The sequence below is a fragment of the Rhea pennata genome, chromosome 2 (genome assembly GCF_028389875.1).
Source record: "Rhea pennata isolate bPtePen1 chromosome 2, bPtePen1.pri, whole genome shotgun sequence".
Taxonomy (NCBI): Eukaryota; Metazoa; Chordata; class Aves; order Rheiformes; family Rheidae; genus Rhea; species Rhea pennata.
Genome location: NC_084664.1, coordinates 157879203 through 157898857, shown reverse-complemented (window position 1 = coordinate 157898857; position 19655 = coordinate 157879203).

The window sequence follows — 19655 nt, the reverse complement described above, 5'->3', positions numbered from 1 at the left end:
ACACAAGGAGAAGGTGAACTCTAGCTTAAGGGGAAGCTCACAAAACTCCAGCATCATAGAAAGATGCAGATTTGATCCCTTTGCTGCAGGACTTAATCAGCTTATTCAGGAGACAATGTACATGTGAATATGCAGTAGATCTTTTCCTAAGCTAAGTTACATATCTTATTTTAGCTCTTTCTTCCGATTTTTTCTTTAGGTTGACTTCTTGCTCAACTGAACACCCTCTTTCAACACATTACTCTCTTTGCATACTGCCCAGATATATACAATGTCTGAAGCTTTCACTGTATGAGGACTTCAGCATTCAAACATATAAAGAATTTGAGAATTTTCTAAGAAGTAATTTTCAGTGAAAGTCGCATCCAAAATAGCAATATGTTAGTATGTTAAATGTGATTATTATTGTATATTTTCAGAAGCCTTTCCATTGGATCTAGTAGGCCTCAACTGCTCTCAGCAGAAATCATGACTGATGAACTTCAATCTTTCGAGTAAGGTGAGGCCCATGGATAGCAATAATGCCATTTATTAGACCAGATAACATAGCTGAGAAAAATGGATATATCAAGCTTATTCCTCCATGTAAAGTTTGCCTCACTTATGTATTTAGGGTCAGTCATGAAACCAGCAATTTTATGAGATTTAACATGAAGTATAGTGAAAGTAACAGGTTGTCACTGTCCCCGTTGCCTATTCATTTGGAGGAAGTTTAAATGTATACCTTGCAAAACTATATTACCCTATGGGGAAGAAAATATTGATACTTGTTCACAGACTGTCTAGCTCCATGGAGATCAAGTAATTCTCTAAAAATCATTTCACCATAACATCTCTCTACCAGCGCTGCAGCTGCAAAGTACATCTCTGTCATCTCAAAGGCTTAGAGAGAACCGAAGGATATCTAAATAGAAAAGCTTTGTACTGTTTCCCAAGAAGTTGTCCAGCTCTCTAATTTACAGTTGCTCCCAAAGCATTCCTCCCGGTTCAGCCATGAATGAGTTGGTGTCTGGAGGTAAAATACTTGTCCCTTCCAAAGAAGGGACAGAGGAGGGATTGTTTTAGTCCAGCTATGAAACTATAAATAACTTAGGATCTTTCAGCCCTGTCTGATCTCAGGCAGGATTAATTTCCCCTTAATTTTAATCATGTAGGAGTTAATGATATAATCTAATGTATATTTCTAGGATGAATCAATGAAGAGGAAAAAAGCAGCATGTCTAAAGAGTGACTTATCGATCCTAGGGCAGGATGACTCATCCCTCGGAAGTAAGTATTTCTCTGCTCTGACTATAGATGGATGATTAGCTTAGATTAGACGTCTACTTTTAGATAGTTAAAGTTAGGGCAGGTTAAATCTAGCCTAAGACAATAAATTCTAAAATGGATTCTCATTGACTCTAAGGACATTACTGTCGTATATAGGACTGCTCGGAATGTCTTCCAAACTCTCATCGTTAACATCATTTAACATTTCCTGTGTGGGAAATGTCTAGACTCCACAGTGGCTGAAGCAAAGGGAGATGCTGTATAAATATTTATCCAAAAAGGACAACAATTTGCCATATACAGGGAAGGTGTGATACATCCCCGTGTACGAACTGGGTGAACCAGAACTCCCCCAATGCCTACCCCTTTTGGGAAACACATTCCTGTCCCATCTGAACACGACGGAGTGAAGGGAAAGGGGGTCTTCACACCCTCCTCTTCACTTTCAACACTGCGTGGGTTATAATGGTCAGGAGCATCCTGGTCTCGAGGAGGTTAAGGACATTAGTTATTGTTGCTGGCAGGGCAGATGTAAAAGGCTGTAATGAGAATTCCCAAATGTTCAACATTTATTTAAATATTAAATACACACACACACATACACACACACACACATGCATATATATATTTCTAAAGAAATCTCATCCTGTTGCGAGGAGCAGTGACAAGAAGAGAAAAGATCTGACTCCTCTTTTCTGGACTTGCAGAAGTAGTTTTACATTTATGTCTGTCTATCACCATCGACCAACTCTTCAGTCACACAATGTTCCAATACTGTAAAGTTCTGGCATTCAAAATCTTGAGACCCTGACAGTATATACAATAAATCAACCTATGTCCCCTCCCATGGTTAAAACTAATAATTATAATTCCTTTTTTACAAGTCATGAATCATTTGTCATTTAATTTACTATCTGTATTTAGTCCTCCTCTGCTCTGCTCTCTTCTTTAGACTGAAAATTGAAAAACACATGAAATTTCAACCACTAAGACCATGCATTTACTAGCATAACTTCAGCAATCACATATCAGTTATTAATCTATAGTAAGAAAAAATGTTTTATTTTGTTTTGTTTTATGTATTTTCATTGCAGCTGTAATTTCACTAATATTTCACCAGTGAATGAATTACAAAGCTGGACTGTGTCTTAGTAATTCGTGATAACATTATTCCAGTGAATAATATAAGTATATTGACTTTAAGCATAAAAATTAGCCTCATAAAACCTTCCCTCAAAAAGAAGAATGTTTTTCTCTTGGGTAAGGAATCAGGTTTTGATATGTCTGTGTTCAGCCTTTGGCTTTGGGAGGGATTTTAGATGGTATTTAAGGACTGAATTCATCTGAACTACCTTTGACCATCTAAACTTAGTTACCTAATTTGTTATACTAACCATGCAATTATCTCTACATTCAATGGAAATACAAAAGTATGTCCAGAAATGCACCCAGTGTAATTCATCCTGGCAGTCTTAGAATGGGATGCAACGCCGCCTTAAGGGTACTTTTCTCTTGCACCCTGCTGACTGTATGGAGAAGTTAGGTTACACATCTCACTTTGTGCAGGCGAAAGTTAGCCAAAACAACCTCCCTGCCAGGTACTGAAAGATGAGAGCAGACATAAAATAGCACTTACACAGACACCCACTGAAATCAGTGGGAAGTGAAGAGTGCAAATAATTTTAGATATCTGTTGCTGTCTTTTTCTGTAGTGGTTTCCCCTACAAAAGAGAAATAGTAGCAGAACCCTATTTTCCCAGCTGTACTGAGCACAAAAGCGTTGAGGACTATAAAACTTTTTAACATAAGAATAAAAGACTGAAGGTGCAAGACGTGTTCAAAACAGGGTACTCTGAAACAGAGGCCCCTCCCAAATTCAGAGGAATTAAGCATGGGTGCAAGAGCAGCTATCCTTCAGTCATAACCTACACGACTGAAAAAAGTAGATAAATCCCACATCGAATCACATCATAGTCCAAAGACTATGAAACATTTTGGCTGAAACCATGACTGAAACGAGTATTTTGGATTAATATTACAGCTGACATACTGTGTATCTTTGGCCAAATATATAAGGTCAGCTGTGTAAGTGGGACAGGAGATTAAAGCACTTGACTAAGAGATCTAAGCTTTGACACTGCTTAGCTTTGACTCTGCTTATTTATGTGCCCTAAGCAATTTTCCAAGTCTGCAAGATCAGCCTCTGTCCTTGCATCTCTGAGAATGACAAAGTATACAGAAAAATATTCAGGTATGTAAAACGGAGTACGTTTCTTGATTTTGTGCATTAAAATGTGAAATAAGATATTAAATATAGAAAGTTTTTTAGTGTCGTTTGGATTGTATTATTGGAAATCCCCTTAGACAGAGGAGATTCGTCCATGAATAAATACACAAAAATGATTATTAATAAAAACAGAAACATAATTGAAAATCTTCGTATTTGACTGTGTCCCGTCAAGAGAAGCCTACATAGAAGGAATACTGCTATTCTCAGTCCCTCTGAAATAACTTTTCAGGGGGGCAGTCATCTGATCTAAGGAAATGCTACCAAGAGAATAATCATTTGGGTAATAACAGTATTCCTTGAGATAGCTCACACATATCTTGTTAAATAAACCTACGTCTTAACAGAAGGAGTGCAATTTAACCTCTCTTGAAGCAGAAAGGGTCACGCCTGAATTCCGATTTAATAGTGCAGTTCTGCAGCTCCACAGCTTGTCCTCTATTCTGGCCATCCCACCATGATTGCATTTTACCTACTTCAGCTCCACATCCTTTACAGTGATCTTAGCAAAACAAGGCTCTGATCTGAGTTTGTTCTTTCATATCTTGTTATAATACAAATAACAGCAATATTAGCCAATAGTAATAATACTTTTTTTTCCTGTGGTTAATTCTTTCAATTATATTCTATATATAAAAAACTAAAAGATTTTCCCATAAACTATAAAAAATAATTGAAGAATATTCAGATTATGGCTGTTCACCATCTCTTTGTACTTGAGTAACTGCTAAATTAAATGACACTAGATTTACCAGTTGAAAAGGAGCCTGAATAGCTTTGTTATTCAAAGAGTAGAACTTTTTTTTCTTTAAGCAATATAACCTAATGTTATCTGTACAGCACAAGTCCCTTTATTTATAATACAGCAATATGGCATAAATTAAAGGATGAAACACCTTCTTGTTGATGAAAACATAAATTGCTACATGCTGATTCCTTGCTCACAGAAAATCTCAATTTGTTTTTACATGGGAACAAATGCTGACTGTGAGGAGATAATATGTTTATGGAAGGAATCGTGTTTGCAGTACCTTTGCTGGAAAGAGAAACTAGCCTTCACTACCTCCCTAGCTCACCACTGAATAAAGGCCAAAAGGTGATCTTAAAAGAGGCGATGAGTGGGAAGACTTTCACAGGTTTCAGGTCCTGTTCCTTCAGTGTAATCATACATTTTTGGGCAGTCTTAAAGGCTATTCCAGAATGTCACATCATATGTAAAAGAAAAAAAAAATCTTCTAATTTCCAGACCCATACTAGCAAAAGTTATTTATCTTCTTGACAACATTATCTATCTTTTAGCCTGAATAGTCCTAACGGTTATTGCCATTCACCAGCCTTGGTTTCATTAAGCTTGGAATCAGAACTCCTTTGATCCCCTTGTGTCAGATCCAGCACCAATCTCTTGTTGTCCTTATGGGCATGCTCCTCATCTGCTCCAGTCCGAATCCATCCTTCCGAGGGAGCTGGGTGCTGACCGTCTGAAAGGACGCAGGGTATTCCAGAACCAGTCTCATAGGCTCGACTTCTACTGTGTACTGGAGGGATTCCTCCATAATTTCTTTAATGCAGAACCCCATACTAGTTAGAGAAATATCTGAGTCTCAAAGATTATGCTAGTGTATTTAATATGCCTGGGAACGTTGTCAGACATTGAAGCCCATAGGCAATGAAATTCTAAGTCACTACTACTAAAGTCTCTCAGTTTCTAAAACAACGTGGTCACATCTACTATGCCTATTAGGAATGGTTGTCGACCCTTCATAACTCCTGAACCGTTCATGGGAACTATCTGAGACAGCTGAAGTTGGCAGAAGCCAAAGGAACACCAGAGGCAGTCTGAACAATACAGGCTTTACCACTTTTCTTAGTCTAGATACAAGTTTCATAGTCTAGATATAAGTTTTACTTCCCTTTGCTTGCATGGAAACACAATTTCCTCTGATCTGTTTGCATTAAGATTCTCATAGCAGTTCCAAGCAAAGTATTCCTCGTAGGAAATGCACAAGGGCACCAACACGGATACTCATAAACTGCAGAACAGCAGCTTACAAGCAGATGAGACTTAAAACAAGTTGTCATTATAACCTTTGAGACTATAGCCAGAAGGAGACACAGAAATATTCTGAGGAATAGGACAATCCTTGGCTGCCTAGTAAATGAAGATTTTCAGTTGCAATTTCAAACGTGTTACATGCCTAGTGCAATTTCTGATGCATTATGATATTTGAGATATCCACATGTTAGATATGAAACAGGACCTCCAGGAGACCTAAATCTCTCCGGGACAGGAGGTAGAAGTCACAATAAATGGCCTAGGTCGGTAGGTGCTAGACACCTATGTTTAGGCATCTATATCTCTTTCATAGTGTCTTGTGACTTGGCACAATATGAAGCAGATCACATTGAAATCAAGTCACCGAAAACTAAGATCAACAAAGTCCAGAAAGGAAATAAGTATTCACATTTTGACCACTGAGACGAGTAAATTATCGTAATAACTAAGACAGGGGTAGGTTAAATTCTTTCTCACCCGGTACTTCTTTCAAGGCAGGATACTTTTCTAAGTTACTGGACAAGACAAACTGAGTGGAATTCCAAAGTCAGTGCTAATGTCATTCAGATGAAGTGGTTATTCCTTGTCTCAGATTATACTAAATAATCAGCTGTTATAGAATCTGGGATACAGATCAGGAGTCTGAATTCTTATTTCCTTCTGTCTGGTGTGAGGTGATCCCCATTCCTTTTGTGTGTGTAACAGCAGATCAATTAAATATCCTAGAAATCAGCACTAGGTGAGTAACCGTTCCTGTACTGTAAGTAATGTGAATGGTTATAGTTCACTAAAAAACACTGTCTTCCTAGTTCCCCTCTTCTACAAATGTTTATGAACAGTTTTCGATCTTAAAAGATTTATCTTTATGAGAAATAGCTGGGCAGACATTAATATAGAAAATGTAACGAAAGGTCAGTTCTCTGAAAACTAACACTTTTGCACTCTAAACCCTCTTTTTTATATGCCTTTAATTAAGAAGATGCTCTAATCTGTCCATCAAACCAGCTTGTTATCCTGCAATCTATCATGAATTAAGATACTACTTGGAAATTCCTTAATTTCAGCAGACCACTTAAGCATGAACGAAATATTCCACAGCAGTATAAACTGTGTGCAGTCAAAACAAGCTTTACTCAAATCTCTAACTGGTCTGCTCTGCAGTTATTTGTTATTTTTATGTTTTAATTTCTGAATTCATCATAAAACAGATAAGGACAGAATATCTGAATTTTCAGCAATATAACTGCATTGGAGAGACTCCTTCTGCACAACTCTACTTGTGCCTTACGGTATAAACCCTTACAGTTTACAGATCAGTTTGTGATAAAGGGAATCACCATAACCAATAGCTGTAATAGCCAGTAGAGAAGTTTGGGTTCTGGTAAGACGAAGCAGAAATATATATCCACAGTGATAACAACAGCCGTAACTACTTGCAGCAAGCAGGTATCACATCTGTGAAGAAAGACTTAATCAGCAATTTCTACAGGCTACAGAAAGACTTGGAAAAAAGACCTGTACAAGTATTCAAACGATCTAAGAGACATATTCAACATAAAGCATAGGTTAAGGTCGGTAATGAGCAGCTTCCACACAGCCCAGACAGGGCAGAGTGAGAGCCTATGATCTGGAAAAGAGTCCGTGCGGATGATATGATACATATCTACGAAACCATGACTGTCAAGGAGAAGGTAAAAGGGCCTGATTGCTCACCACTAATGCTTCCTATAAAAACATTGGGGACTGTCATAAAAATGTACTCTGAGACAGGTTAACAAAAACAGATAAACATAAATAACAGTTCCTCATATAATATGGAGTCAAGCTCTGAAATTCACTGTCAAAGGATATTGTGAATGTTGAAAGTTTGCATAGTGAGGAAAAGTGAGCAAGTATTTTGAAGATAAATCCATTGGAGGTTATTACATAGACAGAAATGGCATCAAGCTTAGCAAACTGAAACTAGTCAGTGCTGCTATGCTTCATCCAGTCAAAGATTATCCTGAGCTAAGATCATGGTTTTAAATTCTCTTGATTAGAGGTGTGATATATTCAAAGGGAAATTGCAAAGGCTTGAGGCATGAGCACGCAGAGCTGTCAGTGCAGATTCTGTATTGATTCTTTTTTTTCAGGAAATGTACATGATAATTCTGCACCCTTTACTGTGAAAAGAAGGCTCTTTTTTTTGCCTAACACTCAGCACCAAAAATGCACATGTGCAAAACCTGCTGACTTTTAGGTGGGAAATTTTACACAAACACTGAATTTTTTTAAAAAAAGTAAATGAAATGGCAGTATGGAAAAAAATACGGAAGTTTACATAAACAACTGTTTGGGGGTTTTTTAATACCGCTAAGCAACTGTGATGATTTCAGAAATAAGAATGAATAATAGTTGAGAGCCCTTCATTTATCTAAATGGTAAAGGTATATAATAAATGGAATAAGATATTTGACACTGAGAGATACATTACTTTTTTTCAGAAAGGAAAGGAAAGATGCACATCTCGAGGCCAGATTCTTAGATAAGTAAATGATTCTTAGAAAACAGTAAACGGAAAATGTCACCTTTTGATTAAGCTAATAAATTTTCGTATTTGAGGTGTCTTTCACTGGCAAACAGATATCCTGATTTTGCAACTGCTAGTCCAATAAGATAATAGTTTAACAGAATCTATGAATGAATTGTAATTCTTATTGTGTGAACTCACCAATATTCATTTTATAAGTTGTTTATGGTTTTGTATTCAGTGATAAAATGTAAAATGCATAAAAATTTTAAATTAAAATGTGATTTGCATTTTTGGTGGAGTTTTTAAATCTTCACAGTTCTAATGGATTTTCTATTAGAAATACATGCACGCACAGTAAAACTCTTCCTTGAACTTTATCCAGATATCCAAAAAGGAACTAAACATCAAGATTTAAATTACATTATTCTCAGAATCATAACATTGTTCATTATATGGAGCTACAGGTATTGTCTTTGGGAAAGAGTTAATTGAAAAATTCTAGTAGCTTTATTAGGTAATATCATGCTACAGAAGTGCTCTATAATACTGAATGTTATGACCCTCCACAATTATATTCTTTTGACTTTTATCTGAACATGGAATGTTCTTTTAGAGTTCATTTGAAAACCAAAGGATTACACAGAATGATATTTTTTATATTTTCACATTATAATGACTTTCATCCAAAAATCCCTTGGCAGCTTAAAATATTAATTAAATGAGCCTGTATAGGATATATGCAAAGGGTCTGTTTTATAGATAAGTAAATTGATGTACAGAGAGCAAGTGTCAGAGACAGAAACTAAGGTCCTAAATCCTCAGTATCCTCAGCTAAGGCAGCACCAAATATGTGTTTAATTTTAAGCAGGTATTTGAATGATACCAGCGTTAATTCACTTGTTTATGTTCTGATCACATTAGAAATAAATACGAAGGTTATCTGACACGTATCCCAATTTGAAGCAAGAGATTTAGAAAGAACATGGTGGATTCAGAGCTCAATTAGCATGGCACCCTGAACACTGCAGTAGCGGAAAGATTTCAGTGTCATCGCTTCTCCAAAAGTATTGCCAACAGTGCATACAAACAAAAATGATTTAGTGAAGTGATTTGAGGAGCATCAGTGGTCTGTAAGCTATTTAGAATACTTTAGTGGTCTGTACCGAGGGTCTGTAAGTATATTTTGATTTTTTATTTTCCCTATTATTTGAATTACCCTCGTTTCTGATCTCTACTGGTTACACTCTCTCAATAATGTATTTTGGACCATATTTTTTCTGAATCTGTTCCCTGGAGTTAAAAGATTGTGTTCTGTTTTGTTCTTCTTTTCTCCACCAAAGGTAGCATGAACAATCTCCTTGAGAGTTAGTAGAAATTATAGGAATAGGAGGACTAGTCAAAAATGCCTCTTACTGGTGCATGAGCGTAGTTAGATAACAAGGGAAATCCCAGAGCTGTGCATTCTGTGCCATGCAGGTATTGGGGGTGTGATCAAACCCATCTACCTTTAGCTGTCCCAAGGTTAGGTATCTTCTCTAATGCAAAAATTGAGAACCTCCTCAACAGTCAACGGAGATAACAATCACCTCCAAAAAGCAAGTGATCTCACCTGTCTTGGCATTTATTTTAGTTGGTCTGGTTCACTCTGTGGTGGTGCCTGATACTCTATATTCATTGCAGTCAGTTCTGTGATATCACCTAATCTCACTACTTACAAATAAGGGACTAAAGTTAAGCTGAACTACAGCAGAACATTCACTAGTCTCTTTGCTTCATATGAAGCACACAGGAAAACAAGTTAATGTTTTCTGTGTAACTGGATCTATATTGCACCAGCAATTTTAGACAATCAAGAGCAATAAGTAAGACACCAGGCCCCTGCAGTTGTATAGGGGTACATTAATTTATGGCCAGATAGCTTTCATATGGAATGAGAACTTCCTTGTTCACAACCTCACTGTCTAGCATTCACTTTTGTTTCGCAAGACAAGGAGATTTCTACAACTCCTTTAAAGGAGTTGACTCCTGTAACACGTAACATGCTCAGTGCCTCTTCAGTCTGTAGTTCCATTTTGCTTGTGCTCCATCTCTTATTACACTTTTGTTTCCAGATTGCACCGTTAGTAATATCCAAATGGACATATCTAAGCTATATTCAGGCCCAAAGAAATTGCTATTTCTTTACATTTATGCCTGTAAATAAAATGGATCCTTGCAACTGGCTGCAAATGGTATGGCACAGTTCATATCTCTAAAAGTGAACTCTTTTTCCCCAAAAGTCATATTCTTGTTTGTACACCTAGGTATCACACCAGCAGAGTGTGCAGCTGTTTGTTGTGTTGGCATCTACTGTCCCTGGAAGCATCGTCAGGCATTGTGGAAAATGATGTTTTTCACAGGCCAAAGCTGTTCCAGGAAACATGCTGACTGGATCATATGTGTGCCCCACCTCTGTTAAATTTTCCACTACGAACACGTCCTTTATGTCTCAGACAGGTACTTTGCTTCTTTCTGCATTCCTGCAGCATTGTTGGTCCTGAAGAATTATTGACTATCTTGCTAGGAACGGGGCAAAATTCATTTAACTGTACAGGCAAAGAACAATCAATACTTAGATATTAACTAATGCTATGGAAAAATGAAGAAAGAGTCCTACCTACCTAGCTGATACATATTATATATAATGTATTATTTGTATCAGGAAAATCAAGAAGAGGAAAACAGAGTAAATCTCCACCTTAATAGTCCCTGCGGATAGTCTAGATCCAGCAAAACTGAGTTATAGCGTCCGGAACAGCAGAGAGATTCAGAGTAATGAGGTAAATAACAGCAACTGATAGCACAGTTTAGCAAACATCTATCTAGCTACTACTATCTTCTACTACTATCTTTGTGAGATAATTTGGATATCTCCCATGATTTTGAGGAAGTTCTGCTGGATATGCTTTTCTGAGTACATTGAAGATTCAGACATGCTTTAAAGTTATGTTTCTGAAAATAATTAGATTTACTGCTTTGCCAATTATGTCTTCCAGAAGACTGTGACCAGTTTACTTTTCTGTATCTTTTCATAATCTGCCTTTAAACATCTGAACTGCTGGACAAATTAAATGCTATTTCCTATAACAATAGCCGTAATCTAAACACTTCATCTGGAATCCCATCAATACTGTATGTTTGGCCAGAAAATGATTTGTGTTACATTAAATTACATTCCTGTTTTCCTGGGCTGCCTCTTCAAATATTCTCGACACTTCAATTCATTAAGCAGATGGAGATGGAACATGTGAGTGAAATATTTTGTTCAATAATACTTAAATCCATTCCCTGCAAACCAGTGTAATCCAGCTGTCTTGGAGGAGGGTTGTTTCACTTCAGCTACTTTTCTAATAACTGATTGAAGGTTTCCTTACAGAAATCCATTTCTGACAATTCATGCATAGTTGATTAAATACATCTCTTTAACCCCCTCCCCCCTTGACAAATGTGAAGAAGCTCAAACTGGAAAGTTGTTGATTAAGATGAAATCAGACAATTAATTATGCATTGCAAAAACCTTGACCCAAGCAAATGCTTCTTTTTTTAAATTTTAATCAGTTAAAATGAAAAGTGATCAAATAATTACATGTTCTTGTCTTCCAATCAAGCTGTAGGTAGAGAAAGGATGTTGAAAGCGGAAATCAAGCAGAACCTTAAAGGAAGAAATGATAATAATGAAGTAAACATATGAGAAGAAGTAAATCTCGTGGAATGAATAATTATATTATTACTTCACTTACTTCAGTTTCACATGAACAAAGGAAGTCCTCCTAAGAGGTTTTGTAGTCAGCTTCATGTCCATTAGTGTTGCAGGGACACAAGAAGCAAAGTCTAACAACTGTGTTCATATCTGAATGAAAAAGGACTCATAATTTAGGAATGATCTTGGGCCTGATTCTGCACAGGTTGCTTCCTTTATGCCATTATTTTGCACCTAAGGAGATACATTTCACGAAACCTTCTCTGCACAGATGAGACAAGGGGTAAAGATAAGAGGAAAAAAAAAACAAATCAATAACACCCTTCCCCTACCCCAAAAAAGAAAGAACACCCACATCCACAGTCTATTGTATTAAACACTATACAAGAGGGATATTTACACCACGGTAGCTTCCTCAACTTTAGGAATGTCATTATCTTTTGCAAAAACAGCTGTATCAACTCTGAATTTCTTTAGCTATTTCAGATCTTACTCATCATAGAGTAAAGGTACATTAAATACAACAAAACCCCCAAACTGAAATAAGTCTCCAGGGAGTACATCAAAAATTAGCCTGAGTCAAATCTATTTAAGCAGTGTGGAAAGATCCTTTAGATTTTTCCCTAGTAAGTTTGCTACAAGAAATTTCCACTGTAGTTAGTCAAATGAGCTTGGCTATCTGCTGTTCTGAGTACTGACATTGTGAGCCTTTACTGTACTCAGTGCGTATCTGTATTACACAAGACTGCAGGGGTTATTGAAGTGCATTTTTAGATCAGTATTTGAGAGATCATTAATATCCTTAATATCAAAATATCTTTCTAATGCCATGAGCTTTGTTTGATTTTAGCGTTGGCCCCAGTTGAGAAAGGTCCTCAAGTATGTTTTGCTTTGTTTTGAGCACTGAAACAATAAAAAATGCATTTACTTCTGCATAGTAGGCTATTTGATTTAGTATAAATGTGATTCTTCCTTTTTAGAAACACCTTCCTAGGTCAGGCAGATAGAAATATTTTTTAATATTTCTTCTAGGAGCACGAGCAGGATATGCAATGTACAGTGTTGAGGAGGGATGGAGTACATTAGTTTCTCATAAATATCACTTTTGATCACATCATTAAGTACACAGTCCTGCCATACACATGAGCAGGGTGTTTGTGACCTGATGATGTGGATATTAATGAGCTTCTTTCCTTGCATCTGACTTTGACTGAACTTTTCATCACCTTTGCTGTTTGGAGAGCTTTGCATCAATTCCAGTTAAGTCTTTGCAGACTCGTTTAATTTCTTTTACATGACTGACCTTTCTCACACATGACTGGCTGTCACAAGCTGAAGAGACTGGTAGGTCTGGGTTTCCGAATCTTGAGCTATTTAATTGCATCAAGAGGCTTTTTGCTGTAGGATAGGAAAGAATGTCCGATTACTTAACTCATTACATGCATTAAAAATGGTCCTGAGAGGTCAGGCACAGGATTTCTGAGGATTTTGTCTTTTGTTGTTTACTTCTTCCCCCCTCCCCACCACTACCCTTCAAAATTAATTTTAAAAAAAATGTAGGTATAGTTAGTAACTGCATCGGCATTCAATTTAAATGTCCAGATCAGTTTTTTAAAAGGTACAGAGGAATTTAGCTTCATAACTGTTAATAATTCTGGTTTACACTGGTTACATACATGGTTTTATATTCATTGCCTTGCCTTTCTCTGAATGAATGTATGCCATTTCTCTTTAAAACCAGCCAGGTTTTCTGGAGATGAACACCTGAAGCTACACTGATATTTATATTATTCTTCTCATTACACTAAATTGACTGCGTATTTTACTTTTTTTCTAAAAAAAATTCATTTTACCGGTGTTGCTTAAATATCATGACTTTTTTTTTTTTTTTTTTAATGTTAATGTGCCCAGTATGTTCAAATGTTCAGGTTTTTTGGAGGTTTATGTGCATTTCGGATTCTTCTGACATAATGACTTGATACAAGACTCCTCCAGAAGGTAGTTTGTTCCTGCTATGTTAGATACAAATCATAGGATCTGATGAGTGGTCTTCAGCTAATGACTACTCATCGGTGACAGCCAAAGGAGTCTAGATGTGTAGCTAGCTTAAACCAGACGCTTAACTTTTCAGTGGTTAGTTAGGTGGTGCAGATTTCACTCCATGTGAGATACAAACTTCAGGCCAGGATTGTACTAAGCTTTTTCAATAAATGAGCCACATTTATCATCTAGAGCCTCTCTAGCCTCTCCTGTTTGCCCTTTTACACTGTTAATTAGCCTTGTAACTTTGCAAGCTTCAAAGATATCACCATAGCGAGTCTAAATCAAGCTCTTTACTCCTCTTCTCCATGACTGCCTGTGCAAACCCAATGAAAATGGTGTCAAACCGTTTTGCTATACCTGCTTAACGAATTAACCAGCAAGCATCTCAATATCAGACTTTTTGCTTGTTTGTTTGCTTACTTTTTTTCTGTTGGTTTTAACTGCAATTTGAAGAAAAATGTAGACAAAGGGCCCTGGAATGACATTTTTTGTCCAACTTCAGTGTAATACCACAAATAATAATTCATTTTTTCGTAGCTACAGGGCAACAGGAATTAAAAATGGTGAGATTCATCGGGATGACTTTAGTCAAATAATTATAAAAACAGCTCAACTGGAAGAACAGTTCTTAGACAATAGCCAGATAAGTAAATATCTCATTTATGCCTTATTTTCTTATCAGAAATCTATGGGGCTTAGTTCCCCTCTCCAGCTAAGAGATGTCCTCATACTCTTCATACTACTGTTAAAATTACAGCTGTCTTTCTCTATGAAACTATTGTTGAAGAAAATGGCCTGGTATATATTTATGGTTTAAGAAAATAATAAATAATCTGAAGTGATCAGAAGAAAAAAATCTTGTACATGTTATCCTTCAGCTATAGGTCAGGGAAATATAGCTGACCTTTTCTTGAAACTATTTTACAAATTTTTTTACTGAAAAAAAGAGTATTGCTCGGTGTTTTCTTAAAAAAATCAGAAATTCACAATCTATTTGAATTTCCTTTAGTTATTTATTTATTTTTCTCCAGTCCCAGGGCTGAGCTGATGCTAAACTGGCCTGTGCAGAACTAGACCAGGAAAACTGAGCACCAGTTCAATTCTTGAAAAAAGAAACAGAACATTATTGATCTACATATAAATCCAAATATATCTTCAACCTTAATATGGAGATACTAGATTGATTTACGATACAATAGAACTATCCTGTAGTACAAAATGATAAAATCTGCAATAGACATAATACAAATAATCTTTAGAGAAAATCATATTGTCTTAGTGTATATGAACTATGGAAATGTTCTGTTTACAAATGACAGTTAACATCTATTTTTAAGGTTAGAACTGGCATCAAAGAACTTGTGAGGAACATATTCTTTCTTTTCTTCACGAAGGTCTTCCTTTGAAAGTCATAAAATTGCACACTGTTATGCCGGTGTCCTATTTCTAATATCTGAGTTATTTTCATCAGAATTAGTGCAAGTATTGATATGCGGCAGCATGACTCATCAATGTGGAAAAGGCACCGGGTGAACCACAAGCAGGACAAATTCTCGGGGAACTTTCCTTGTGCAGATGTAAAGCTGAGGTCAGGTGCTTCACTGTCGCTGATACACTGCAAACTTCAACCTTCGTTTTTCAGTTGTCTGTCTGCAAGTGTCTTGGCATTTCCTTTTCTTGTCTTGCAGACCTTGTAAATAAATGCATTAGGAGGAAAATACCTTGGGCAAAATGAAGCTGGGATCTTACAGAAGCCTGATATATTCCTAATAGATTTATAACTTCTGGAAAGAACTGTCTGCCTCTCTCCTAAACAAATAATAAATAGAAAGCTGGCCAGCAACTGGAAAGCATTGTTGCCAAGGACCATCAAGAAAAATTCGCTATCTCAGCCATTAGTAAAATCTTTTCTAAATCTAGCTGTTTATGTTGTCTCTTGGAAGGATCTGATTATTTTGGGAAGTCTTTTGGTCATTATTTTTATGAGATGGCACCTTCACATAGAGAATCCTTAGAGGACTGAACTGCACCAGTTGGCCCATGCACCACTTATGTGGTTACTGATCTGGCTCAAACGTGGGAACAGATTGTCCAGGGAGCTGTTGTAGGATATCCATCCTTGGAGATATTTAAAACACTGTTGGACAAGGATCTGAGCAGCCTGATCTAACGTGTAATTTATCCCTTCTCTGAGTGGATGGTTGAACTTGATGACATCCTGAGGCCCTTTCCAACCTAAATGATGATTCTACTATGTTTTTTTGACAATGCAAAGGTATGGCTCATAAAGTTAAGGTGATTCTGGGAACATTCAGTTAATCAGCACCAGTACCCAAGAAAGATGTTGGAGATGAAATCCTTCCAAACCATATGCTAGGTTTTGGGCCTCATTCTAGGCTCTAAACAGGTATTTTGTGCAACAGTTAAGCTTCAGCGTTAATATGGAAAAGTGCTCCGTCTTTCCCAGCTTCTTCATTTTTAGGCTATTGTGCGGCCAGCAAAAAAAATCTCAGTACAGCTTTGTATTGCAAGCCTCCTAATGCTGAGGAATTGCGTAGGCTGTGGCAGTATATGCCTAGTTTGGACGCTCTGCATTATAGTCCTGAGGCCAAGCAATTTTTGAAGGTAGAAGCTCCTAAATGAGGCAGATAAAGAATTTGGCTCTGGCTCACCAGTGTCTGCCAAGATGAGTCAGTAGAAGAGCCAGAATGAAACACAAATGTTTAGACCACTTTTTCTAGCCATACATCCTCTCTTAGGCAAAAATAAATTAATTAAAAATAGTTCCCTTCTTCCATAACATAGTTAACTCCAATTTAACTGAATGCTGGGCTGCAAGTTGACAATGTCAAGACAAGAAAGTTCACCTACTGTCTTTGCAGGATAACATACAGCTATTTGGATGTGTATTACCAGATGTCTACACTATATATCTGGATGCATGGGGTTTACAGAGATAAAGAAAGGAGACATACAGTCTTCTTCCAGTGATCTGTGACTGTAAGGCTTTTCAATATCGAAATAGCTTCAAGAATAAAGTATAATGTGACTTTCCCTCCCAAGGTCTTTTCTTTAGTTTAATTACTACTGACACTGGCACAGTGTTGTAGGGACAGTGCAGATGGTAAATTCACACCTGTCCCATATTTTGCATCTTGTCAGAGCGTGCCATGGCATGATTTCTCTGCGAATGACAGTACTATTAAACATCTTCTGGCAGAAGCTTGAGAAATCAACACCCAGCATAGATATGCCATGATGAGCTGTAACATTTTTTGAGAACAGAAAATTAATAAATCTCTTGTTTGGTATAGATCTAAAGAAGGACAAAATAGTCCAATAAAATGATGATGATGATGATGATGATGATGATGAAATCTCATACAGTAATATAATGTAATAGGGAAAAAAAACTTGGGGGAAAGGAAGAGTGAAAAAACTCTATTATTAAGATTTTCAGTATAATAAATTTATCAAATTTATTAAATATAAGTATTTATTATATTTGTTAAATTTGATTTACTCTATACATATATAAAATTAATCTCCCCCCCCCCCAAGTGAATTATCCCTATCCATTCTGTGTCACAGAAACACAGCCTTAATCTAATCAGTTTGGAATCTGGAATCACTGTGTTCATGCCACAAGGATTACTTTAGCTTTATAAAATTGTCAGAAAAATCAAGGTCAGGTTCATTATTTTCATCAAAGGACATAATTAGTGCCGTACACGTTGAGAAGGGAGTAAACACCTTTCCTACCCAACAGATTGATTCACCAGTTGACAGCCTGGGAGAACTTTCTTGTTAACTCAGAGCAACGTGATTTCATATGTGGGATTTTAAGTAATAACACTAAAGAAGATGACACTCACTGAAATGAAAAGGTTTATTCCTTAAAGGTTCGTTGTTTCACACTTTCTTCTCTAATTCTGGCTAAGCATACCGGGAACTCTGTGGCAATTCTGCAAGTGGCCTAACTACATAACAACTAGTTCTGCTGCTCTCAGGATCCAAGCAGATTGCTATCATGTTTTATACACTTTATAGAGATTTCCTTTTGGGGCATACAAGGCCTCAGTAAAGTTTTGGTGACCAATAGACTTGCCTTACCTTGGTGGTGATTCCATATCTTCCATGATGTGATGGCAGAATCTCAAGATTCAGCAGTTTAGAGTAGTGTTTCACTTCTTTAGTGTGGTGAGATAAATTGTCAGTCTGACCAGAAGGGAAGCCCCCAAACGCATGCCTTCCAGTAACAGCTGTTTCCCACTCCTTAGGGAAAGGAGGAATCATTCTTGGGATTTGAAGAAGTTCATTCTTCAAAAACACCAGTCCTTGTCAATTAACCTCCTACACAATAAAACATACTATAAAATTCTCTAAATTTGCAGTTGCAGTGACGTCTGTAGGACACTGTAAGTTGTTCCTACACATCGAAATGAAATCCCATGCAATTTGAGTCAGTGAAGTAATTCAGCTGAAAATAAGGAGATCTTGTATTTCCATCCTTTTCTTCTCCCCCCCTTAGCCACCCTCCTCTGCACTTGGAATACCAAGTTTGGTAGTCCTGCCTCTTTCCACCATGTCAGATAGGTGATGATCCATTTCTTACCTTCTCACTTGAGAAACTCACAGTGCTGCTGATGGGAACATTGCTGGTCCTGGGGAGGGAGCAGCACGGCCATTCGCAGGTAGTTAAGGTGGGAAGATGAGAAGCAATGTGGTCTCCAGGGATGAAACGTGAAGGGCAGAAGCACAATCCTCCCCGCAGGACTTTCTCTCCTGCCTCTCACCATGACAGCCCTCTCGTTTCTCTGGATCACAGGCTTCAATTTCAGGGCTGATCTTTCTGTGAGTTAATCCATCATCCCATTAATTTGTCTTTGACATAAAACAAGTGAGAGCAGAGACTCTGGAAAGAAGAAAGCGAAACACTTTGCAGAGATACTCATATTCAGTCCTAAAGGAGAATTTTAGTGCTTAAATACTACGATACTGCTTATTGTAGCAATGTGAATACTTTCATGTCTAGGTAAGTGCTGTCTATTAAGTAGACAAGGAATTGGCTGGAAACTCTACTCGTGATACTTCTCACAAATAGTATTTTTTAATTGAATGGAGTTAGTTACCTGAGTAATCAGAAGATCTGACCCTAAAAGATCTTGGGGAATTGTGCAAAAGTGGCTCCAGGCTTGGTATACTCATTTTAATAAAACATTGTTTCATAGATAAATATTTTACTGAAAAAAAACAATTATTTTTTCAACAGCATAAACCAATTATTAAAGCCATTTTTTAATTAAAATCAACTCAGACATATTTGTGCACAAATGGACAGCACAGGGCTTTTAAAGTAATAACTTAAAACATTCAAAACAGTTAAAATTTTATCTAAGGTAAACTGAATCTATTTTTTTTATCCTGAGATAAGAATTTTGCTTAGAGCTAGAGAATATATATGAAATTTAATTTGTTTAATTTTTATTTCCACGTGTATGTGGGCTCTATTTCTCTCCCTCTTTTCCCAGCCTCATTAACATGATTATAGTATTGAGAGTCAGGGCCCAATAGATCCAGGGATAATTCCTCTGGCTCTGCAGCATGTCAGGAGGACTTCCAGGGTTGGAGTGGACCTTCACCTCCACTTTCAACTGCAGTAAGATCAAAAGGGGCCAGACTAAATGCAGGAAATCAAAGCAATATATCCACTGGTTTTATATATATTAGTAGATGGCAAATCATCCAGATA